This window comes from Dermacentor variabilis, chromosome 1, assembly GCF_050947875.1.
Source record: "Dermacentor variabilis isolate Ectoservices chromosome 1, ASM5094787v1, whole genome shotgun sequence".
NCBI classification, from domain to species: domain Eukaryota; kingdom Metazoa; phylum Arthropoda; class Arachnida; order Ixodida; family Ixodidae; genus Dermacentor; species Dermacentor variabilis.
Window position 1 is genome coordinate 60,104,833 of NC_134568.1, and position 25,558 is coordinate 60,130,390.

At 46.2% G+C, this 25,558-nt stretch overlaps 2 long non-coding RNA genes across 2 annotated transcripts; one reads left to right on the forward strand and one right to left on the reverse strand.

Moving 5' to 3' along the window:
- Nucleotides 1-2,380: 2,380 nt before the first annotated feature.
- On the reverse strand, nt 2,381-4,333 carry LOC142571332 (uncharacterized). The gene is made up of 3 exons (XR_012825856.1): nt 3,594-4,333; nt 2,723-2,797; nt 2,381-2,400 (listed from the first exon to the last, which is right to left on the reverse strand). It is a non-coding gene; the product is annotated as an uncharacterized LOC142571332 (long non-coding RNA).
- A 5,108-nt stretch (nt 4,334-9,441) lies between these two features.
- On the forward strand, nt 9,442-12,589 carry LOC142578402 (uncharacterized). The gene is made up of 3 exons (XR_012827214.1): nt 9,442-10,238; nt 10,370-12,124; nt 12,193-12,589. It is a non-coding gene; the product is annotated as an uncharacterized LOC142578402 (long non-coding RNA).
- The last annotated feature ends 12,969 nt before the right edge of the window (nt 12,590-25,558 follow it).

Here is a 25,558-nt window from a genome sequence, read left to right on the forward strand (position 1 = left end):
CACGCTTCGCAATGTGCTGAGCCTGCTCGGCTGCGTTTTTCAAATGGGAGCAATGAAGTTGCTGTAGGAGCACTGGACGAGTAATTGCGAAGTAACGCACTTGTGTAAAGAAAAAAAAAATGTCGCGTGTATTTACATTTATTTGTACGCGCTTATTGCTCGAAGCGTCTGCGAAAAGTTCAAATTAAGGTATGAGCGATGCTGTAGCTCCTGCGAGAAAGAAAGATGCAGCGCGTAGGCACTGTAGGAAGCTTCTTTCGTTATGATCTCACGCTGTTTGCTGCCTTGGAAAACGTTTTATGGTTGCTGCCCTGGAAAAAGTTATCAAAGGGTTCTCTCTCTAAATAATTGCGAGACAAAACATTACGATAAAATACACAAAAATATTGGAGATACTTAAGTCTTGTGTTCAGGACATATTCAATATGAACCAATTTGAAATGCTTAGATTTTTATGCTGATATGCATACAGACAAACCTGATGCTCTCTGTACTTTCGAGTTGCAGCACGCCGAAATAACACTTGAGACTTTATTTTATATTGTACACGTACTTCGCCCTGCTGAGCTTCCTTTCCGAAGCATGGATGGGCGGAAGAAGCTTTCCAGGTCCTTGATTTTTAGGAAACCGTGCCTCAACACAAACGAAAGAGAGGGGTACATTGTGGCCTATGCACCTTCGCTTGCGGACAGCTCTCCTTGCACTACTCAGTTCGCGCCAAGGCTCCGATGGGGGCGCTGGTGACGGCTTTTTCCGCAGCGCCGCCTGGGCAGAGTCTGAGGTCTATACTGACTCTAGAGGACAAGCTACCCATAGGGCCCATGCATTGAAATCGGGAACCGCAAGAGCGCCGCCATGTTGCTACGCGCCGAGGTTGCCAGCTCCTGAGACGCTTGCTAGACTTGGTGACAGTAGTCAGTTTTAATCCGGCAACAGTAGCAGCGTAGCAGCATGGCGTCTCGCTTGTACTGTCGCATACTGTCGTGATGTGTGCGTGCAGCCGTGTGTTTGGGCTTTATAAGTTGGTTCTTTATTCTATGTTGCGGGACGGTGCGGGTGTGGTCCATGTTGGCCGTACAGGTGGCAGTTATGCAACCGAGGGATGATCCTGTTGAAGTTTCCGGTGGTATGCGGTTTTCAGCGGTCACGCCTGTTGCAGGAGTGTCACTCGACGAGGTTACGAGCTCGAAGCTGTGGTCAGATTCCTCGATGGCGTTCCGTAATTCACTTCGCACGGGCGCGGTATGTTGCAAAAGCCGCTTTCGCGATCTATCGTCGCGACGATAGATCGGGCTTTTTTATTATTATAAGCACTGATCCAGTTGGGGTAGGGCACATGTAACCTAGCTACAAACGGAAGTCTCAGGAGAGCACCTGAGATTATAATAAAGCAGGCGGCGCAGGAACTCCAGGGCACCCAAGGGACAGTGGGGAGATCAAAGCTCGAAGCAGAACGGTACGTAGGTTGGGGCCGCCGAGGAAGGTGTGTGCCAGGGAGTGTTCGCACGGACAGCTCCCCTGGCACGCGCAGCAGAGCCTCGCAAGGTCGAGATACCTTAAAGGCACCTGCGCCCATCATCTTTCTTTTGCCTCGGTGCAGTGTGCACGATTAAAGAGAATAATATGGAGGGCATCCGGTACAGTCGCGAATGCGTCATGACAAATGTAGCTCGCGTCCCCTGGCGTGTGCAGTAATATCAAGAGTTGGTTGTGTGAACTTTATGCATAATACGCTTTGTTACGGTACCTTAACGCAATGGGTCTAGAGGACGGTGTTGGTACATTTTTTCGTACCGCCCTAATCCTGTACCCCCTACTACAAACACACACATACCCCCCTCTTTTTATGTATACATACAATTCCTTGCCATGACGGATCCATAGCCTCCTTTATTTTTGAAAAATAGAGGAGGCTATAGATCAATTGACCAGTTCAAGTTGTCAACTTGTCAGTAACTGTCATAGGAATCACTGTAATAAACACAATTCCACGATTGGATTGTTTACTTTCATTTTTTGTTGTAACACTGAGGACTATACATAGAACTTTATTTTGTATATGTGAGAGAAGTATGTGGATATCACGAGCTTAAGCCAATGTGCGATACACAGACAACGCAGCTGCTACAACATGAACTGCATTGAGGGCCACACAACACATACGTAATTAAAGGTGCAAAATATAGGGGGAAGCTTCAAAATACGCTCTGTAGCACTGCAAAGTGTAACATATATTGTATGTGTACAATAAATGTTGAAAAATACAATGCATCAATGTCCCATTTGCCTTCAAGTTTATTATCAAGTTCAAGTTTACTGAAGTTTATTATGAGCATATGTACAACAGGAATCTACTGACACACCCGCAGTCAAGGTGTCTGTTCGAGGTGTGCTGGCTGCCTCAGTGTAAGAAAAAGAAATTGGGTGAATGTCGACACCAGTGCCACTGCTTCTTGACTCTGACCTGCACGTGCCTCCACGGCATCTTTGTGCACAAGTGTGCTGGCGTGGCGAAGGAGTCATCCAAGAGAAAGGGTATCGTTTACATGGAGAAGTGGCTGTTCACGTTGCCTGCCGCTTTCCCTCAAATGTTTCCTTGGCGACTAGGGTGACACACACGCAGTCAAGTTGGCTGTTCGAGGTGCGCTGGCTGCCTAAACGAAAGAAAAAGAAAGAAATTAGATGAATGTCGATACCAGTGCTATTGCTTCTTGCCTCTTACCTGCATTTGCCTCCACGGCCTCTTGGCTTGCGGAGTCTGTATGAGGAAGCTGCTGTGACTAGGCGTAGGCATTGTCTAAGCAAAAAGAAAATGCCATTCAAATGGGAAATTATTGAAATCAATGCAGTTATGTCTGCTTCTTGCACTCTTCTTGCCCAAAAATTTTCAAACATTGTGTCCAGTACACACCAGGACTTTGACTGCTTCTGCTTTTTACCTGCAGGTGTTGCTGCGAGATCCTTAGTATGGCTGCGTGCAGCATTGTAACACTTGGTGGAGGCATTTGAAGTGGTAGCCAAAAATATAAAGAATCATCCTTGTCTGCACGAATGCTTTCAATTTCTAAATGCAGTGCTAACTATCACTATTAGTGCAAGGCTCCCCACAACTATGCGGCAAGTTCCATAGCTCGAAACTGGGTTTTTCCTTTAGTGTTTCACAAGACGTCTGATATGTCTACATTAGATGTGATGTGTTTGTTTTTATTTATCCCAGTGCGGAGAGAGCATCATTAAATAGTTTTTTATTTTTGCTTGTCTTGTTTTTTGGTTTCTGAATTTATCAAGCACCAGTCTCATGATGCTAAAATGACTTATGTAATGGCAATCAGCTTTTGTTTTGCAGAAAAACAACGCATTTCCTGACCCATTGTTTGACATCCCCTCACTCGCATAATTTTGCAGAGTATTCTACCTATATTGACTTACTTGACCTCCACTAAAGAGTCTTGCATTTTCAAATATGACTCTTTCCTTAAAATCATTCGACACTTCTCATAATTTCTGTACCTTGGGCTTCGATACTCTGCATTCACCATTTTTGCTTGTTTCTGACTAAAAATGTCTTTTTTAATTTAGAGCTTAAATTTTACCTTTGGAACACACGGAAGGGCTTGCCATTGCATATCTGCATAAAAGGGAAACATGTTTCATTAAACATTTGCAAAATCCAATTGAAGATTGATGAATGCAGCTTGCAGTGTGATATGACTGAATGAGCCATAAAAGTAACTCATCTCACTTCGTAAATTAAAGCACATATTAGTGTGATGTGCAAGATACGTTACACTAACGTGGTGGGTTCTCTTGCTTATACAGCAAAATAATCGGTGCGCGAGAAAAAAATTATCTTTGCATACCCCTTGTACACACTGATTTAAGGAGAATGAGCTGGAGCTGTCCACATGATCTACTTATTTTACCTGCGAGTATGGTCAACAAAAATGTCTCCCAGCTGCTTAGTGGTACTCGGGATTATGTCAGTATTGCATATGTGCCTGTTGTCTAAAATAATTGAATTTTGAAAATGCTCGCAGGGATCTGATGTGCATATCTTCAGTTTATGGATACATGTAAAAGACTCAGCATGAAGTGCAAGTGAACGTTCCCGCAGGCCCGGAGTCAATCATGCAAATAGATTCGCTGCACAAATTTGTGACCAGAAAAGATATTCCACATGAAATGGCATGCAAGGAAGTGTTGAAAATATTGCACAGTTAATAAAACGCCTACGCTATTAATATGTGGGTTGATGCACTCGTTATGCAAAACGGAGGTGAGGCGTGCAGACAGGACACAAGAGTAGAGTATTTACAAGCAAACAACACGAGCGCCGCCCACTTCTCTACTCTTGTGTCCTGTCTGCATGCCTCACCTCTGTTTTGCATAATGAATCCTTACCAAGTAGCTGAGCTTTCTGCCGTTCTAAGTCTCAATGCACTCGATTTCGTCCGCATTAGGCACTCGCCTCTTGATTACTTCGTGGCACAGAAATACTCGGCATCAGGCTGTTTGTCTGCTGTGGCCTTTGTAGAAGCATGATTGTTCAAAGTGCAACAATTAAACAGATTCTTTGAGTTGCTTGCGGCTTCGCCAGTACAATTCCGGTGCGCTGGTCCGCCTGTCCAGCAATTTCCTACTGAAGGGAAACCTGCAAATAAAAACACCGCTCCGCATGCAGAAAAATGCTCTACTGTGACGCTTCTCAAACGATTGTGATGCACCACAAGAGCTGCCTACTCGCGTGATATTCTCAACAAGGAGATACATTTGTTTACTTACATGTGAAGGTATATGCCAGAGCGCTTCGGGGCTTCGGTGGCACACAAGGCACGAGTGTGTGTGCCATAGCGTCCGATGTCGACGCGCGATCGCATGTCAAACCTAAACTGTACGAAACTACTACGCATCCAAAAAACAGATTCGAAACCGAAATTCGCGTCATCCTTTATTGCAAGAATGCATACATCGTGATTTACATAAGTCGCGGACTTAGTGATCGCTTTTTGTAAACTTAATATTAACGTACCACCTTCATAAAGCCATCAGGTATGCGTTTTTAGATGAGAAAGCATAAGGTGACCTGTACTTGCTTTTAGCTCTTTCAATAGTAATTGCGCTGGCCACATTGACCAGTAGCAACAGGGCGGCGCCCTAGAGGTTCCCACTTTTCCGGCCCAGCTTTTCCTCTAAACTCTATGCTTTTTTCCTTCCCCACTTCGTTCACCGTCACCCAGGCTTCCCTCTAAGTGGTGCTGCTTTGCCGCACGCTCTAGAATCCCTGGAAAAAATTTCAGAGTACCGCATTCGTTTTCCCCGCGCCGCCGACGCGTTCATTGGCCCAACCGTACCACGTGACTTTGGGGTGCCATATACCTTCCAAGCGCCGGGCGGACCGGCTGAGTTAGAGCGCAGGAAGCGCAGGTTCCCTACGTTCTTTTGTGTTCCGATTGTCGCGCTCGCGTTTGACTGCAAGGAAACCATGCCTGGCTGCTGCGCCTTCGGATGCAGCAACCGAATCTAGTCTGGAAAGACTTTTTTCTCGATTCCGACCGGGAAAAATCACCGAGAGCGTCGTTCTGCGTGTTTACACAGAATCGGCCGGGAGAACTTCGAGGCTACAAAAAACACCCGCGTGTGCGAGGTATAAGTACAATTTGCTTGTGCTTTTCGGCACTGTTTTAGAAGATATTTAAGCGAAGTGCACGCGGTGTTAGCGATGCCACGAAAACAGGAGTTCATTGCAGGGATCGTTCGCGTCTTGCACGCTTGACGCGGGTACACGTGTACGCGTTTGTTGCTCAACACACGCGGTTATTCCGTGCTCGTGGTACGGGAAGGCACACTTGTCGCGCGAGAATTCCGCGTCCTCACGTGCACCAGGCGCTCGCATTATTTCTCCGCGCACGTGAGCGCGCTCTCGCCTCGAGTCACTCGACCCATATGGCACTTGTTTTTCGCAGATCGTGACGATCGCAGTCAATAAAAACATGGTCAATACGAGGCCCATGATACTTCCTTTTTCCACCTATCCCCTGCTCATTTATACATCCGCATATTGAGGTTGAAACCAACGGCCAGGTGATATTCACAACACATGCTTCAAATTTAACGCGATCGCGTTAAAACATAGTTGCTGCGATTAAAGACGCCAACTCTGGAGCTCTCGCTACCCCCTCCCCCCTGTTTCTGACACGCTTTGGGAAGTTTGACAGAACGTATATAAAATGGCAGTTTTCATACTGGTTCTTGGAACTGAAATCCTCAGAACACAATGAAACCCTCGCCTTGTAGTCCTACGTCGTGCCTGCTGACTATTGAAGCATTGCACTTTTTGCTCGGTGTGGCAAAACGGTGGCACGAAGCTGCGCCGAGCGGGCGCAGGAGCCAAATTCAAAAGTTAAGATCTCGCTTAAAACAAAACACAAGATGAGATTGCGAAGATGAAACGTGAGCAGATATACATAATGCACATCATATTTTTACGTGGTTCACCTTATTGCAAGAATCACGGATGCAAGTAGAAAAAAACCAAAAATTTGCTATAATTGCCATGTTCTTTAGGAAAATTTGTGCAACATAATGGCGCAAGAAAATTAATAATCTAATGTTTACTGCATGCTGGTATACTGTAGACCCCTGCCATAATCGCCCTTCCCTCTGTAATTTACAGCTGTACCTTCTGGGTTAAATACATTGTGGGGATGCGCGACTCTCGCGCGTCCCCTGATATGTTTTTCCCGCATGGCGCGTCTCCTGTAATCCGGCTTCGCCGCGTGGCCTGCGTGATGCCCGCGGCGGTCGATGTGGTTGGGGCGCAGTGCGAGAGATGGCGCGAGTGTTGCGTTGCTAACGCCGCCTCACGGCAGGGTTACTTGGGGGCGCAGGGGTGAACGGGCTGGCTCTTTCCCGGCGGATCGGCTAACAGCGAGGACGTCCCGCGCGCGCACGCCGACCCATGCTTCTGCGAGACCGCCTCGCGTGGCCTGCCTTCGAACGCGCCACCGTTGGCGTGACCGTACACGCGAACGACCAGGCGTTGGGATCCAGCATGGGGCGAACATATTCGCTCGTTTTCCGGTCGCGGTGAGTCGGACTTCTAGATTTGTCGCGCGCCCATCGGCATGTTTTGTGGACAGCAACTCGGCTAGCAGGCATTGATCTATGAAAGGTGCAATAAATGCCCTTGTGATTGTTTGCACTACTGTGTTTGTCGTTCCTTTGTCCCAAGAGTACGGGTGTGAGAACCCGCCATCCCCCACAACATATATAAAAGATAATTGTGGGAAAGTGAATAGAAATAATTATGATGACAAAATAATAGTTCTGCAGGAAAAAAATGCTCACTTTGGCAGATTTGGCCCAGAACCTGGAACTCTTCAGCTTTTACCGTCCTAGGTTCCGGATAAACACCAATTACAAATTAAAGACAAATCCTTGTAGGTTCGACAAGCGAAATTGTGCAGCCTTACACAATAAAAGAACATTTAAATTAGTTTTAACGCAGACCCATTTCACGTAGTGGAGCCAAAATCGAAACTATGTTACGTCTCAACAAAATCTATTTTCTGGAATATGGCGACATGACTGTTATCAAGCTAGTAAATATCCACGTTTTATTATTATACAAAAGATGTGACGTTGTTCAGCGGCACGTCTGGCACAATTGACGTGAAATGACACAGAAACAATTGTCCTAGAGCATAAAAGAACGACAGTTCCTGCGGTGTCGTCATAGCTTTTAGCCATTTTCTGATAAAGTTCGCAATACGTATTCGAGTATTCCAGGTACTATGGCCGATAAACGCGTCACCAGCTCCTTCTCGCGCAAATGCGATAGTTGAACGCTCCAGGGGTCCCCGTTTTTTCTTCCCGCTGCGTACAAATCTCCTCCAAATTATTTGTCATATCTATTGCAAGCCCATGGGCCACGTTATCGCATTTCTCACTAATGCGTTGCCTTAAGCCACGGTTTTCACCTACTTGTGGGAGCTGCAGGTCCACTTGCAGGTACCTCAGTTATCAGCTGGCGCCATCCCATTTTGCTATTTCTTTGTTAAGTCAGCCAATGAATGTGATGCCTCAAAGATGCGGTTCCCATACCATTGTGAGGCGAGTTAGCCCTCCGATGTCAGCTGTTGCGCCTGCAACAGTAACACTTGCTAAACTCTGTTGTTGCTGTTGGGCTTGCAGCTCCGTCCCATGGACACCCCTAGAGGTTACTTGTGATATTCAGGCTGCCACGTTTGTGAGAGCTCTTGTGCGTTTCGTTTCGTGATGATTAGGGAGAAATTTTGTTTCTCTTCTTTTTCCTTCTCTGCACGGCCCTGACCGAGAGGCGGAGACATGGACTCATATTTTGTATATATTTTATTCCTTGATATTCTTTTTTTTATTTCTGTCCTGCGGAGTGGCCGATTTCGATTATAGCGGGGAAACGACGTGCTGCAAGCCCATGACGAGAACGTGAAAAGAACTAGTATTCACGGCTACTGGCTGACAGCCCCTACGAGCATGTAATATAGCTTCTAGAAGAGATCTTCTCGCGCTGTCTTCATGGTGTTTTTGCATATCTTACGGCCCCATTCTGTAGCAGAGGAATCTCACTGCATGACGTTTTCAAATGCTTATTCGGAGCCTTGACTAAGAATACCTAGGCTTTCAGCACAGCCAGGGCTCTCATACAAAAAATGGACCCTCTGCCTTTCAATAATCTTTCCAAGTTTGGTGTGTTTTTACGTTTCTCGCCACTGGACGTTCAGGACTCTTATTTTTTTTCCTTACACAATGTTTTGTTACACTATGGAGGAGGAAGAACAAACCTTTATTGAAACCAGCAGTACACCGTGGAACCTACCGAAATATGTTTGAATGTAACGTTGATATGAAATTACAAGCTATCTGAGCTGATGACCTCAACAATGAGGTCTGTCCAAAGAATGTGTCTTTCTAGCGCTTTCAACAAGTCTTCGAGTCGTTTGGCTGCAGTAATGTAATTTATGCTCTAACCAGGATAACTTCCACAATCGAGACAACTATCGACTTCTGTGTCACCTGTTTTCCTGCTGATGACATGAAAGCGGGTGCCCTACTGTATGCCTTCATTCGCCTCTTGACTATGTAATGTTGTTTTACTATTAAACGCCCTTCCTAAATAAGCTCGCATATTTAATCTTGGTCACTTTTTCAGGTTAGATGTCAGGTTAGATATAGTCGAATGTCACTAAAGAAATTGACAATTCTTTCTTATCGTCATCTATATCCATATCTAACAAGTGTCTTCTGTTGAAGCCATTCAAAAATTTAAAAGGCTAGAATGCTGTAGATATCTTGAGACCTACACAATGGAGTCAAATACCATACCCAGCTTTTACAAATATTCTTGACAACAAGAAACAGCACTGTCCTTAATATGTTTAAAGCATAAGAAATATACAAAATGCGCATATAAAGCATGCACTATGCAATTCATACACGAAAACATTTCAACCATCTTGAGCAACCATTTCAACCATTCTCGTCTGAAGAGAAAATAGCTCCTTAAAGGGACACTAAAGGTAAATAATAAGTGGGCGTGTACGGTTTCAATACCTTTCCAGAAACCTCGCAACGCTCGTTTTGTGCCAAGAAAAGACTTAGTTAACGAGAAAATTGAATCTGAAGGGTCCGAAAACCTTTTCCGAAATTCAAATCTCCCGCCACTCAACCCGGGGAGTGGTTACGTTGCATACGCCATCGCCGCCCTTTGCTATCGTCGATGAGTAAACCAGCTCCCGACAGACGGCGGCACCGTCCCAAGACTGAGCGGCGGATTCGCCGCTGCCATAGTAGAACAACTCTAGAGGAAAAGCTGGGCCGGAAAAGTGGGAACCTCTAGGGCGCCACCCTGTTGCTACTGGTCACTGTGGCCAGCGCAGTTATTATTGAAAGAGCTGAAAAGAAGTACAGGTCACCTTATGCTTCGTCATTTAAAAACGCATACCTGATGGCTTTATGAAGGTGGTGAGTTAATATTAAGTTTACAGAAAGCGATGGCTAAGTCCGTGACTTATGTAAATCACGATGTACGCATTCATGCAATAAAGGATGACGCGAATTTCGGTTTCGAATCTTTTTTCGTCGTAGTTTCGTACAGTTTAGGTTTGACATGCGATCGCGGGTCGACATCGGACGCTATGGCACATTCGTGCCTTATGTGACACTGAAGCCTCGAAGTGCTCTGTCATATACCTTCACATGTAAGTAAACGAATGTATATTCTTGTTCAGAACATCACGCGAGCAGACAGCTCTTGTGATGCATCACAATCGTTTGAGAAGCGTCACAGTAGAGCATTTTTCTACATGCGGAGAGGTGTTTTTATTTGCAGGTTTCCCTTCAGTAGGAAATTGCTGGACAGGCGGACCAGCGCACCGGAATTGTACTGGCGAATCTACAAGCAAGTCATAGAATTTGTGTAATTGTTACACTTTGAACAATCATGCTTCTACAAACGCGCCACAATAGAAAAACAGCCCGATGCCGAGTATTTCTGTTCCACAAAGCAATCAAGAGGCGAGTGCCTAATACGGACGAAATCGAGTGTATGAACCCACATATTAATAGTGCAGGCGTTTTATTAACTGTGTAATATTTTCAACACTTCCTTGCATGCCATTTCATGTGTCATATCTGTTCTGGTCACAAATTTGTGCAGCGAGTCTCTTTGCATGATCGACCCCGGGCCTGTGAGACCGTTCCCTTGCACTTGATGCTGAGTCTTTTACATGTATCCATAAACTGCAGATATGCACATCAGATACCTACGAGCATTTTCAAAATTCAATTATTTTAGACAACAGGCACATATGCAATACTGACACAATACCACTAAGCACCTGGGACACATTTTTGTTTACCATACTCGCAGGTAAAGTAAGTATATCATGTGGACAGTTCCAGCTCATTTTCCTTAAATCAGTGTATAAACGGGTATGCAAAAATAATTTTTTTCTCACGCACCGATTATTTTGCTCTATAAGCTAGAGAACCCACCACGTTAGTGTAAGGTGTCTTGGACATCACACTAATATGTGCTTTAATTTACCAAGTGAGATGATTTACTTTATGGCTCATTCAGTCAAATCACACTGCAAGCTTCATTCATCAATCTTCAATTGGATTTTGCAAATGTTTAATGAAACATGTTTCCCTGTTATGCAGATATGCAATGACAAGCCCTTCCGTGTGTTCCAAAGGTAAAATTTAAGCTCTAAAATAAAGAAGGCATTTCTAGTCAGAAACAACAAGCAAAAAGGGTGAATGCATAGTATCAGAAGCCCAAGGTACAGAAATTATGAGAAGTGTCGAATGATTTTAAGGAAAGAATGCTATTTCAAAATGCAAGACTCTTTAGTGGAGGTCAAGCAAGTCAATATAGGTAGAATACTCTGCAAAATTATGCGAGTGAGGGGATGTCAAACAATGAGTCAGGAAATGCGTTGTTTTTCTGCAAAACAAAAGCTGATGATTGTCATTACATAAGTCACTTTAGCGTCATGAGACCGGTGCTTGATAAATTCAGAAATAAACCAAAAAGCAAGACACGCAAAAATAAAAAAATTAATGATGCTCTTTCCACACTGGGATAAATAAAAAGAAGCACATCACATCTAATGTGGACATATCAGACGCCTTGTGAAACGCTAAAGGAAAAATTCAGTTTTGAGCTATGGCACTTGCCGCATAGATGTGGGGGCCTTGCACTAATAGTGATAGTTACCACTGCATTAAAAAATTTAAAGCATTCATGCAGGCAAGGATGGTTCTTCATATTTTTGGCTACCACTTCAAATGCCTCCACCAAGTGTTACAATGCTGCACGCAGCCATACTAAGGATCTCGTAGCAACACCTGCAGGTAAAAAAAAAAGCAGAAGCAGTCAAAGTGCTGGTGTGTTCTGGACACTATGTTTGAAAACTTTTAGGCAAGAAGGGTGCAAGAAGCAAACATAACAACTGCATTTATTTCCATAATTCCCCATTTGGAATGGCCTTTTCTTTTTGCTTAGACAATGCCTACGCCTAGCCACAGCAGCTCCCTCATGCAGACTCCGCAAGCCAAGAGGCCGTGGAGGCAAATGCAGGTAAGAGGCAAGAAGCAATAGCACTGGTATTGACATTCATCTAATGTCTATCTTTTTCTTACGTTTAGGCAACAAGCTCACCTTGAACAGCCACCTTGACTGCGGGTATGTCACCCTAGTCGCCAAGGAAGCATTTGAGAGAAAGCGACAGGCAATGTCAATAGCCACTTCTCCATGTAAACGATACTCATTCACTCGTATGACTCCTACGCCTCGCCACGCCAGCTCATCTGTGCAGACTCCACCAACAAAGATGCCGTGGAGGCACTTGCAGGTCAGAGGCAAGAAGCAGTGGCACTGGTGTCGACATTCACCCAATTTCTTTCTTTTTCTTACACTGAGGCAGCCAGCACACCTGGAACAGCCACCTTGACTGCGGGTGTGTCAGTAGATTCCTGTTGTACATGTGCTCATAATAAATTTCAGTAAACTTGAACTTGATAATAAACTTGAAGGCAAACGGGACATTGGTGCGTTGTTTTTTGAACGTTTATTGTACACATACAATATATGTTTACTTTGCAGTGCTACATAGCATATTTTGAAGCTTCTCCCTATATTTTGCACATTTAATTATGTATGTGTCGTGTGGCCCTCAATGCCGTTCATGTTGTAGCAGCTGCTTTGTCAGTGTATCGCACATTGGCTTAAGCTTGTCATATGCACATACTTCTCTCACATATACAAAATAAGGTTCTATGTAGTCATCAGTGTTACAATAAAAACAAAGTAAACAATCCGATCGTGTAATTGTGTTTATTACAGTGATTCCTATGACAGTGACTGACAAGTTGACATCTTGAACTGGTCAATCCGTCGTGGCAAGGAATTGTATGTATACATATAGAAAAAAAAGGGGTATGTGTGTGTGTTTGTAGAGGGGGGGGGGGTACAGGATTAGGGCGGTACGAAAAAACGTACCAACACCGTCCTCTAGACCCATTCCGTTAAGGTACCGTAACAAAGCGTATTATGCAGAAAGTTCATAAAAGTAACTCTGATATTACTACACACGCCCGACGAGGCGAGCTACGTATGCCATGACTCGCATTCGCGACTGCACCGGATGCCCCCCATATTATTCAGGTTAATTGTGCTCACTGCACCAAGGTAAAAGAAAGATCATGGGCCTAGGTGCCTTTAAAGTATCTCGACCTTGCGAGGCACTGCTGCGCGTGCCAGGGGAGCTGTCAGTGCGAACACTCCCTGGCACACACCTGCCTCGGCGGCCCCAACCTACGTACCGTTCTGCTTCGAGCTTTGATTCCAGGGCACCCAAGGGACAGTGGGGGGCACTGTCCCTTGGGTGCCCTGGAGTTCCTGCGGCGCCTGCTTTATTATAATCTCAGGTGCTCTCCTGAGATTTCCGTTTGTCGGTTACATGTGCCCTACCCCCCCCCCCCCAGCTGGATCATTACTTATAATAATTTAAAAAAAAAACGATCTATCGTCGCGACAATAGATCGCGAAAGCGGCTTTTGCGACATACCGCGCCCGTGCGAAGAGAATTACGGAACGCCAACGAGGAATTCGACCACAGCTTCGAGCTCGTAACCTCGTCGAGTGACACTATACTGCAACAGGCGTGACCGCTGAAAAGCGCACACCGCCGGAAACTTCAACAGGATCATCCTTCGGTTGCATAACTGCCACCTGCACGGCTAACAAGGACCACACCCACACCATTCCGCAACATAGAATAAAGAACCAACTTATAAAGCCCAAACACACGGCTGCACGCACACCACTTCACGACACTACAAGCGAGATGCCATGCTCCTACGGTTGCCGGATTAAAACTGACTACAGTCACCAAGTCTAGCAAGCGTCTCACGAGCTGGCAACCTCAGCGCGTAGCAACATGGCGGCTCTCTTGCGGTTCCCGATTTCAATGCATGGGCCCTATGGGTAGCTTGTCCTCTAGAGTCAGTATAGTAACTCTATGGCCGCTGCAACTGCTTTTTGGTTAAGTGGCGTAGACCGTTCAGGCATCCCGCGACATGACATGGAAGTTGATTTCTCTGCTACTTGCAGTTTGTGCGAGTTTTGCGAGCCAGCAAAACCACTGCAGTACTACGCGATCAGGAATGTACTGAAACGCGAAAGCGCAGGGGGCGCAGCGTCGAGTGAAAAAGAAACCTTTCGTCCGCCCGCATCGTTGTCAACGGTAATTTCAATGAGTTCTTTTTTTTTCTAGACATGAAACTGAACTAGACAAGTAGCTTCCGAGGATGTTTTTTGCAACGAATAGTTGAGTACTAGTGAAAGAATTGAACTGAGCAGTGCTTTCGACATCGACCAAGTGCTTAAATATCCTTGGTAGTCTAATAATCTGCATTTACCTCGATTTCTCGTTTACGAAGGCTCTGTTCGCGATAACATTGACGCCTTAGAGATTGTCGAGCACTAATCTATCACTTTAGTTTTACTTAGTATTTGCCTTTAGTGTCCCTTCAACAAAGCCATCCTGGTGAAAAAAGTTAAGTTCGGCACAATGTTTTTTAAGCGCCTCCACTCATTTTACATCTTTAGGTGCCACTTTACCCGATACGCAACAAAAGTTATGCGAGTTCTAAATTTACAATCAAGGTTTGTCGGCTGTGTTTTTGTGGATCACCGTAGCTCTATGTGGGCATCCGCCGTGGCTGTTGGCGGAAGTCTTGAGCTGCCTTGTGTGTCTACCATTAAAATGTATGCCAAGCGCTGCCTGTCGGATACTCGATCATTAAGGAACCATCACACTTGAAAACTGGAGTTTCTCCGCGACCCGCGTAGGTCTTAAAGAATCGGTGTAATGGGTCGCCATATGGGAGAAAGCTGCCATGGAAGCTGCCCAGAGAAAGCTTTTTCAGGGTTTTGTTCTGCCCACAGGGTTCGTCGGGATTTGCATGGCACGGACTCCCTTCACAGGACAATTGACCCTCAATGAATATCGAGTCTCGTTTCGCACGACGCCTTTGTCGATTTCAATAACTGGTAGGTAACCGGCGGCAGCGTGAACTCGTGGCCTCTCGCAGCCGAGGCGGACGCTGAAACGCGGCGCAACGAGACACGGGTGGTGCTATCTTAGAGGCTATGACGTTGCGCAGCTGAGCACGACGCCGCAGGATCAAATCCCCCACCACAGCGGCCTCACATCGATGGGCGCGAGATGCAAAAACGCCCGTGTATCGTGCGTTAGGTCCACGTTAACGAACCCCTTGTGGTAAAATTATTGCGGAGTCCCCCACTACGCCGTTCCTCATATGCTGTTGTTCTGACACGTAAAACACCGAAATTTAATTAATTTTATATAACCTATGGGAGAGATGAAGAAAATTTACTATCATATTCAATCAATCAGTCTTCACTCCTCTTCAACGCCGGTTACGTCTGGGGTACCACAAGGATCGGTATTCGGACCCTTGTTATTCCTTGTGTACATTAATGATCTGCCTAACAATATAAAATCTAATATCAAACTGTTTGCAGATGATTGCGTACTATACCGTGAAATTAAAAACACTAATGATACCCACTTATTGCAAGCAGATCTTAACTGCGTTACTGACTGGTGTACTAAATGCAAAATGGTTTTAAACGCATCAAAATGCAAATCCATGCGCTTTTCACGTCAATGTGTCTCGCCACCAGCCTCTCACAGCATCACCAATGCTTCGTTAGCCCTGGTTACATCGTACAAGTACCTGGGTGTAATTTACCCGTTTTGCTTGTAACCACTCCCCTCTATAATGCCGTAATGGCCCTGAGGGTATGATAAATAAATAAATAAATAAATCTGACATCAAATTTATGCTGCAACCAGCATATCACCTACATTACTGGAAACGCGAACCGCATGCTCGGTTACATAAAATCAACCTTTTCTAATGCCGTATTTCAGTCAAACTTCTTTGTAAACCACTGGTTCGTTCAAAGCTTAAATACGCCGTATCGACCTGGAACCAAGCCATTTATATCTGAGTTGGAAGCTGTTGAGAACCGTGCCGCTCGTTTTATGCTCCACAACTGTGACCGCACATCAAGTGTCACACTAATGAAAAACACTTTGTTACTACCATTACTTTCATTGCGCAAGAAAACTTCACGACTCTGTCTTTTTTTAAGATCTACAATCTGGATCCTGTTTTGAAAAACGCTTTGCTCCTTCCACCCATTTATGTTTCATCGCACATTGACCATCCACGCAAAGTGGGCGTTCCACCTTGTCACACTACCGCTCGCTTAAGCTCTTTCATTCCAACTACCTCATTCGAGTGTAATCACTAGCCAACGGATGTGGCACTCGCCGACGATCTCGAGCATTTTAAGAAAAAGTAACCGTAATAGTCCAACGGTTATCTAACCGGCGCATCACATGACCAGCCCAGCTCCATTTCTTGCTCTTGATGTCAATTAGAATATCGTCTAAGCCCATTTTCTCTCTCATTCAAACCGCTCTCTTTCTGTCTCTGAACGCTATGCCTAGCAATCTTCGTTCCATCGCTCTTTGCGCGGTCCTTAACTTGTTCTCAAGCTTCTTTGTCAGCCTCCAAGTTTGTGCCCCATATGTCAGCTCTGGTAAAATGCACTGATTGTACACCTTCCTTTTCAATGATAATGGTAAGCTTCCAGTTAGGAGCTGGCAATGTCTGCTGTATGCGATCTAACCCATTTTTATTCTTCTGTGAATTTCCTTCCCATGATGAGGGTTCCGTGTGATTAATTGACCTAGGAAAACGTACTCCTTCACAGGGTCTAGAGGCCGATTGGCGATCCCTAACTCTTGTTCCTTTGCCCGGCTATTTATCATTATCTTTGTCTTCTGCATATTAATCTTCAACCCCACTCTTACACTCTCTCTGTTAAGGTCCTCAAACCTTTGTTGTAACTAGTCTGCATTTTTGCTGAATAGAACAATGTCATCGGCAAACCGAAGGGTTCTCAGATATTCGCCGTCGATCTTTACTCCTAAGCCTCCACAGTCTCATAAACATCTTCATAAAACTGATCTACTTCCTCATCATCGTGACTGGATGTTGGAGCGAAGGCTTGTACTACCTTTAATCTATACCTCTTATTAAGTTTGATTACGACTTCAGCTACCCTCTCATTAATGCTGTAGAATTCGTCAATGTAGCCCGCTATGTCCTTATGGATTAGGAAACCTACCCCGTATTGGTTCTTATCTAGGGGACTTCTATAGCAGAGGGCATGTCCGTTATTCAGCAATGTATAAACCTCAACTGTTCTTCTAATCTCACTAAGGCCGATGATATCACAAACAATGTCTGACAATTCCTCAAAGATGCCTGATAAGCTAGCCTCACTCGAGAGGGTTCGGGTGTTAAACGTTGCAAGGGTCAGTGCGAATGTAGAGGAAATAGATGGGTGCGAACTACGATCCTACTTTACATGATGAAGATCTGTATTGAGAGCGGTGCTACTGTTGTCGCTACGTTAGTTTTCTTATGTTGTGCGTGATACAGTAAACTGTCCCATCATGTTTTCTTTTCCTTTCGCACGACAATTATTTCTTTGCTTTTTTTTTCCTCTGCGGTACAGAGCCCATACTACTATTTGTGTTTCGAATAATAATAACGTGCACGATGCGCTCGCTTTGGTAGCAGAAAGGGGCGTTTCACTAGGTACAGTCGGCAGCATGCTTCGGAAGTTATTGCAGCTGATTCTGTAAATGTTACATGCCTAAAGACGTCTTTGATTTTGTCCACGACAGAAGTGTTTTCCTGATCGCGAAGGGTAACACAGTATGGGCGCCCTGCAATCGTCAAGCGGTGCAGCGATCGGTTCAGCCGTCAGCGCCGCCGTGTCAGTTGCGCGAAACACCGAGGCGGCCCCTGCTACTGAGGCATGCTTTTGCGGCGCTCGTTTGGAACTTATCGTTCTAAATTGTGGCTTTAAGGCAATCGGAAACATCGAGGCCTATTTTGGACTACCAACTCTTGAGAAAGGACGTCAAATTTACGATTATAATCATGTGTATCATGTCAAAGAAGTAAACAGCACGGACATCACAGCGAGGTGCTTAAATTAAATCATGGTGTTCTGGGTGTCAAAACCACGATATGATTAGGAGGCACGCCGTGGTGGGGGACTCAGGAATAATTTGGACCACCGGGGGTCTGTAACGTGGACCTAAATCAAATTACACGGGTGTTTTGGTATTCAGACCCCATCGAAATTCGGCCGCCGTGGCCGGGATTTAATCCCGCGACCTCATGCTTAGCAGCCCAACACCACCTATAGCCACTAAACAACCACCGCAGGTCGCGAAGTATTTGTCACAACAAAGCAAGCATACTTACGTCGAACTCAAAGTGAGTTAACAAATCCCGATTTTATGCCACTTAAGTGAGCAAATACGGCCGTGGACGTCTTTTAACTGTCATTTGTCGCTTCATTACTTGGAGCGTACCTTGCCCCTCACAACTGTAGAGGTCTTGGCGAATTGGCAGGCAAGTGCTTTTTTCTCCGTAGACAAAGTGCCTCGAGCATATTCTGGTATTGTCCTTCGGGCTCGAATGTGAGAGGGCATTACCGCTGAAGCACCATAGAGGGCAATCAGCTGAGACTAAGCAACGTGAAGACTGAAAAAATATGCGCTAGCGTGTGCGAGAGAAATGCTAATTTTGGAATACTCGACGTGTGCTGCAGTGTACTCCAGTTTTAGTTCTGCTGTTCTAAGCGCGAGAAAATATCGGCGCGAATGAGCTCGGTTCCATGGCAGCATTCGCGTCTTGATTTTGACGCAGGAAGAAACACAGCGCGTACAAAGCTCCAGCGTGGAGCGCTTACGAAGCTAGATTTGACACGTAACAACCATTGCGCGTTTGTTTTGGAGCAAGACGAGCTAAACAACTATCTAAACTGATTTACAAGAGCGAGAATCAGTTCAGGCGTTTTAGTGCAGTTGACGCTTTATTGCGTGTTTTTACGGATGCCACTGCTGGCCGTTTTTTTCTTCTTGTTTTTGCATTTACGTCTTAGTTCGTTTAACAGAATTCAGAAGACTGACACTAACCGCCATGATCCACTGCAGCCGCCGGGTTGCTTCGCCCGGTTTTGAAGGTTAGCGGTACAATTTGATATCGATCGATATTCCCTGCGAGGTGATGACAATCGTTAACGCAGCAGTATCTGCGCTGGTTCTTTTTGTTCACACTTCTCACGAAGGAATTCCCAAGAGGCGCGGTGAATCCCGTGGAAAATTGGAAAAGCAGGCTTTCAGGCGTCCCTGAGCGCACCACGGACAAGGGTGAAATGACGGTGAGGGCCTACCCGCGGGCGCTCACCGCCGCTGCTAGGTGGCGCGACAGGTACAGGCCAAATAAAGCCCCTGAAACTTCGTAAAGTAGTGCCACTCTCCTCCTCCGCCTTCACTCCTCCTCGTTTCTCCTCTCTTTCACGCTCCCTCCTCGACCATGGCGCCGCCTACGATGCTCGAGCGCAGCAGACGACCTTTCGCAGAGTGAATGCACGCATAGCAAGGCAGTGCTCTTTAGGCGTTCACGTTGGCTTTCCAGCTCCGCGTAACTTCGTGTACAGCATAGAATTTCTAGTCGGATGCTTGTACAAATTCGGTAACGGCAGCTTTTGTTTAATTTTTTATAACTATTTCTTTAAAAAGTATCTGAAGGAGTGTTAACGCTGTGTGTTGACGACTGCGAATGTATCGCGTGCCCTACAATTAGGTACGCAACATTCTTCAAGGGCGTGTCGCAACATCTTGTTGCGAATGGTTGTAAATAACACGTTTACCATCGAATGACAGCCTCTTGGCTTCCAGCAAGCCCTCAGCCTAAAGAATCCGCGCCGCCCTTACCATGTGAATTCGCGGCGCGTATGAGCTATGACGTATAAAGGCTGACGGAGATCACTGCTCTGGAGGTTCGAAAGTGTATTACAAGCTACAGTGCCGCCAACGTGCGTGCTTGCCAATCTAAGCGCGCGCAAAGCCTCAGAGGTGGGCGCTGGTGCTATTATGTTTCACGTGTCTCAACGCCGACATAAATACCGCGGCCGATCATCGAGTCGGGACTGTGCGTACACAAGAAAATAAAATGAGTTTTTAGCATTCATGCGCGAAGCGGGAGCGCGATAACAATGCTTGACTCAATCTCAAACAAGACCACTGTGGCCTTCGGTAATTTTTTCAGGTTAATGACTTATCACGAATAACACTTCATCGTGCGTTGGTTCGTCCGTTTACTAAGTGACGTACTTGTCGCGAACCCAGTTGCACTGAGGTGCATGCATTCAGGACGGTTGCACTCCCTTCGAAGTAACATTTGCGAGACATGTCTTTATTAGTGAAGTCATGATCGCGCAAAGAATCCCCCCGCCATGACGCGGCCGAAATTAATTTTGCGGCAAGTGAAATGATGTTTTATCCATAGGTTAAAATGATATGAAACGGCATTCGAGTTGCAAGTTAACAGTTTATACATAGATGCATTACAGATTTGCTATTGCAGTTACAAGTCCGTGTGCACCATTTATTGTCTCATTTCGTAAATAAACGCACCAGCCTAAGAGTCCTAAAGCAAGCGTGTCTCAATTAGGCATAATGACTGTAGAAACTAATAGTTGCATAGACGAGCAAGCGAACGACTATATGAGCGCGCGAACTAAACGAGCGAGCAAACGACTAAACGAGCGTGCGAACGAACGAGCAAACAACTAAGCACGAACGACGACTAAACCAGCCAGGGAACGGGCGGGCGACCGCACGTTTTCTTTGCGAGTGCTCCACCGCCGCACCTTAAGCTTCGCACACTTTAAAGCTCACGCGAATTAGCACATACGTCTCAATTACCTATGATGCGGTCGCTCGACGACGAACGCACCGCGTAACACGGTTTCGGGAGAGCACGCACGCTTTTCATCGGTGCCTCTGTATCGCAAATTCACCGGGCGACCGCCAACGAGGAACACGAACAAATGTGGCAAACAAAGCTAGTCTATCTAAAGAAGGCTAGTAAGTAACCACAAAAGGCAGAGAGTTGCTCTCCTGAGGCGCTTTCATGATCGAGACTGAAATTTTATCAAAAGGACTGCGCTGAATCTTAAAAATTTCGTAATCACGTTATCGCAAGCAACCTCGCGTGCCCGCGAACTCAAGCCGGTTGGCGTTCAAAACGATTAAGCGCACCAAATATGACTAACACGACCACGTAGTGCGCATATAAGCAAAGCAGACGTTGCGTACAAATCATGTTAAAGCGTGCGTACAAATGACAACATGCACAGTGAACTGTGCAATATCTACTGCGTTATTGCCCGCAGTACAATACGCAAGCCTGGCACATACAATACTCTGAGAGAGCCACAACTTACATCACATAGTCGCGCGGAGGAAGTTGGTCGGAAGTTCTCCCTCCCAATTCGGTGAAGCCATGTCTTTCTTCTTAACGCGTTACGCTTACCGGACGGTATCGCGAACATATTCTTGCCTTTGCTAGAACTATATTGGCATCCAAACGCGCAGCAGGTCATGGTAACTGAAAATGACGTGAAGCGACGTCGCACTTGCCACAAAACATCCTTCAAGGCGTTCACAAGATTAAAACAACACAGAATAGGAACGGAAGGAATGCCGTCAACAAGCGCCGCTTCTCGAGCAAAGATGGCACTGAAGCGCGACTGTAAACAAACGAAGCCGGCGCAAGGGGCCACGTGATGCCATTAGGCCAATAGCGACGCGGCGTCGGCTTCGGCCAGAGCGCTGGAGGAGGAGGCGGCGTTCTTCAAAGCGTGGCACTACTTTACGAAGTTTAAGGGGCTTTAAGGCCAAACTTCATTGCAGGGGGCGCATAGAGCAATTTCTAAACGGTTCCGGCCAAGTAGTCCCGGAGACGCACGTGCGCAGGTAGCACGGCGTAGTATTGCTCAAAGGTTCCATCATCGTGGTTTCGGTGTCGCTCGTACGCATGCGGCAATGAACGCGGCTAAATATACGATACATTTCGGGCGAAAATGAACAATATTTAAATGAAGTGAAGAAAAAAAGATGCGAAAAAATAAACTTTCAGCGGTTACCGGGAATTCACTAGTAGCGTGTTCAAGGCGGTACACCAAACAACTCCTCACGGTCTCGGCTGCCGGTTCAATGCACCGCAGAAGGGTTTCCGAACGAAACAGTCCTGGTACTGATGCGCCGCGCAAGGCTGAGACGTCGTATGTGTGGAGGGTGCATTGACTGCTGAGACTTTCGCTGAAAGGCAAATTTTCAGTGGCGAGACGGGCCGCCAAACAATAGACCTGAGCGGCGCGTAATATATGCGACCTTGAAAGCGGCCTTGCTCTATGGTTGGAAAGCGCTTATACAACGCCTCCTTTAAGCTACAGCGTAAGCTGCTGCTTCACGCGGGAAACCTATTGACATCCCATTTGGCGCCGAACTTGCAATACTTTTAATTTAGCAGTTGCCAATGCGTGCTTTTCATCTTCTTGAGTACGAACGAAAACCCGCGAAAACTAATATAAGTGGGAATGTAGAGGAAATAGATGGGTGCGAACTACGACCCTTTTTTACATGATGAAGATCTGTATTGAGAACTTTGCTACTGTTGTCGCTACGTTATATTTCTTATGTTGTGCGTGATACTGTAAACTCTCTCGTCATATTTTCTTTTCCTATCGCACGACAATTATTTCTTTTTATTTTTTTCTCGGCGGTACAGAGCCTATACTACTATTCGTGTTTCGAATAATAATCACGTGCATGATGCGCTCGCTTTGGTAGGAGAAAGGGGCATCTCAGTAGATGCAGTCGGCAGAGAGCTTCGGAAGTTATTGCAGCTGATTCCGTAAATGTTGCATGCCTAAAAACTTCTTTGATTTGTCCGCGATAGAAGTGTTTCCTGATCGCGATGGGTAACTTAATATAGAACGATTTCTAAACGGTTCTAGATTCGTAGTTCCGGAGTCGAACGTGCGCAGGTGACACGACGTAGTATTGCTTATAGGTTGCATCATTGTGGTTTCGAAGTCACCCGTACGCATGCGGCAATGAACGCGGCTAGATTATCAATTAACGGTGTTGTTCAAACAGTTTTGAAAAATCGCCGTTCACTTTACAGTTATAAGTGCAGTTAACTTCGAAACTCAGTGACATGATATGAGGTACTCCAAGAGGTTGCTGCTGCTGATGCCGCTGATGCCGCCGCCGCCTTGCCGTTCTGCTCCCTTGCACTACTTTAGTGTTTGCCGAATGTGTTCAGAGCAAAGTGGGTGCGGAGTCACCCCTGGTTTGCCGTCACCTGCGCATCGTCTGCGCTGCTGCCCCAGACTACGATCGAGCCACCCCGGGCAATGGTGATTCTGTGGCCGGTTCGGCGCAGAGACCGGCGGCCGCCTGTATCCAGCTCGCAACCCTCGGCGGCGGAGAAAAGAGCCGGCGGTCACCGACGGCTACTGCGGGTCTCGCCAACAGGGTGCGTCGGCGCGAGCGACGCTTGCTCGTGCCCACTACTGCGTCGCCGTTTTCGGAGTCCTGGCCTGGAATCGTGCCGTCGAGTCTGCAGAGCTGCTGCTGTGACCAGTGGACGCCAGCGGTGTACCCCAAGGACAATGTCGGCTCGCATGTTATGGACAGCATGGGGACATTCCCTCGGCGCGGCCACTGTTGCATGTACTACCTTATTCGCGAAGCACGCATTGATGTTAGACCTTGTGACATGTTTCGCCGGAATATGTAGTGATTTAAGGTTGGGGGGATGTGGGGATGCGCGACTCTCACGCGTCCCCTGATATGTTGTTTTCCCGCATAGCTCCCGTGTCCTGCAATGCGGCTTCGCCGCGTTGGCTGGGGCCCGTGGCGGTCGGTGTGGTTGAAGCGCAGTGCGAGAGATGGCACGAGTGTTGCACTGCTAACGCCGCCTACCGACGGGGTTACTTGGGCGCGAATAGGAGAAGGCTCTTCCTCTTGGGTTGCGGTTCGACGAGCGCCGCGGACGTCCCGCGCGTGCGCCGATACATGCTTCTGCGAGACCGTCTTGCGTGGCCTCCTTAGAACGCGCCACAGTTCGCTTGACCGTACGCGCGAACGACAAGGCGTTGGGATCCAGCATGGGGCGAACATATTCGGTCGCTATCCGGTCGTGGTGAGTCGGGCTTCCTAGATTTGTCGCGCGCCCATCGGCATGTTTTGGGGATGGCAACCCGGCTAGCATGCATTCATCTATGAAAGGTGCAATAAATGCCCTTGTGCTTGTTTGCACTACTGTGTTGTCGTTCCTTTCTCCCAAGAGCACGGATGAGAACCCCACATCTGGTGCCCAAACGAAGCTCACATGATATGACCATTGTCAATTGTAAAACTAGCGATCTCAAACTTCCGGTAATAGAAATTGGTGCCATGATTTTTTTTAGTTTATCCAATTATTCCGCACATTTCAAGAGGTGAACTGTGTCAACAATGTAAAACAGGGGTCTCGTCGGGTCGCAGGGATGGGGATACACAAACGGCAGCTTTGGAGGACTGCAAAAGCTTGACATTGTCTTTTTATTAATAGCATTGTTGTGAGTAACAATACACGCTACTTTGTACCCGTACAACTCCAAACCAATCACGACATTTAGGGTGACGTTATGGAACATAGCAGCGTCAATGCTTTTAACAGGAAGGATGGGAGCGACCTCTTCAAAAGATGAAACCAAACTTTGTACCATAAAAACATGGGCCGTCGTGGCATCGTCAGAAGACTTAAAGGCAGCTCCACAAGTATGCCACCCTTGTAATCGAAGAATGGTTTCAAGTGAATTTCATCAAGCATCAAAGCCAGTATGCGCTGGTGAGTCTGGGGACACTTCACACGCTTCTTCATGTACAACAAAAAAATTTCAGCCGTCTCTTCTTGCGGTGACAGCTCACATGATCAGAAAGCTTTCTGATGGTTGCAGGGTGAGGAAGTGTAATAACACCGGCGTGTCGCAGGAATCTGTAAGAGTGGAGCGATATTGTAAAGAGAAAACTAGCGATAACCATCAAATGTGGTGAATATCTGGGCATTTTCATTGTGACTATTTCCAGCTCTCCTTTCAGCGCTTTAAGGACACTTGGAATTTCCACTGGTAGCTGCTGTTTCAAAACATGAAGCATAGTGTCGACAGCTTTTACCACATCCTCACGAGTAATAGATTGTGTTTCAAAATTAGACAAATTGTCTAGAACTTCTAGAAGGCATCTGATATCCTGAACTTTGCTGGGGAAAGGGTAGTCATTTACTTTGGCAAATTGGAACTTTTGATGGCATACAGTTATGTCCATACTGTCACTGATCACAACAGAAGCTTCAATGCTTGGCAGGCATGGTGCTTCCGGTTAGCAACAGGAACATTACACTCGACGAAGTACGCAGTACTGACCACTACTCTGGCAACGAGGATCCCTGCAGACATGCCTTCAGCTCTGTTAATGTCTGGAATTGATAC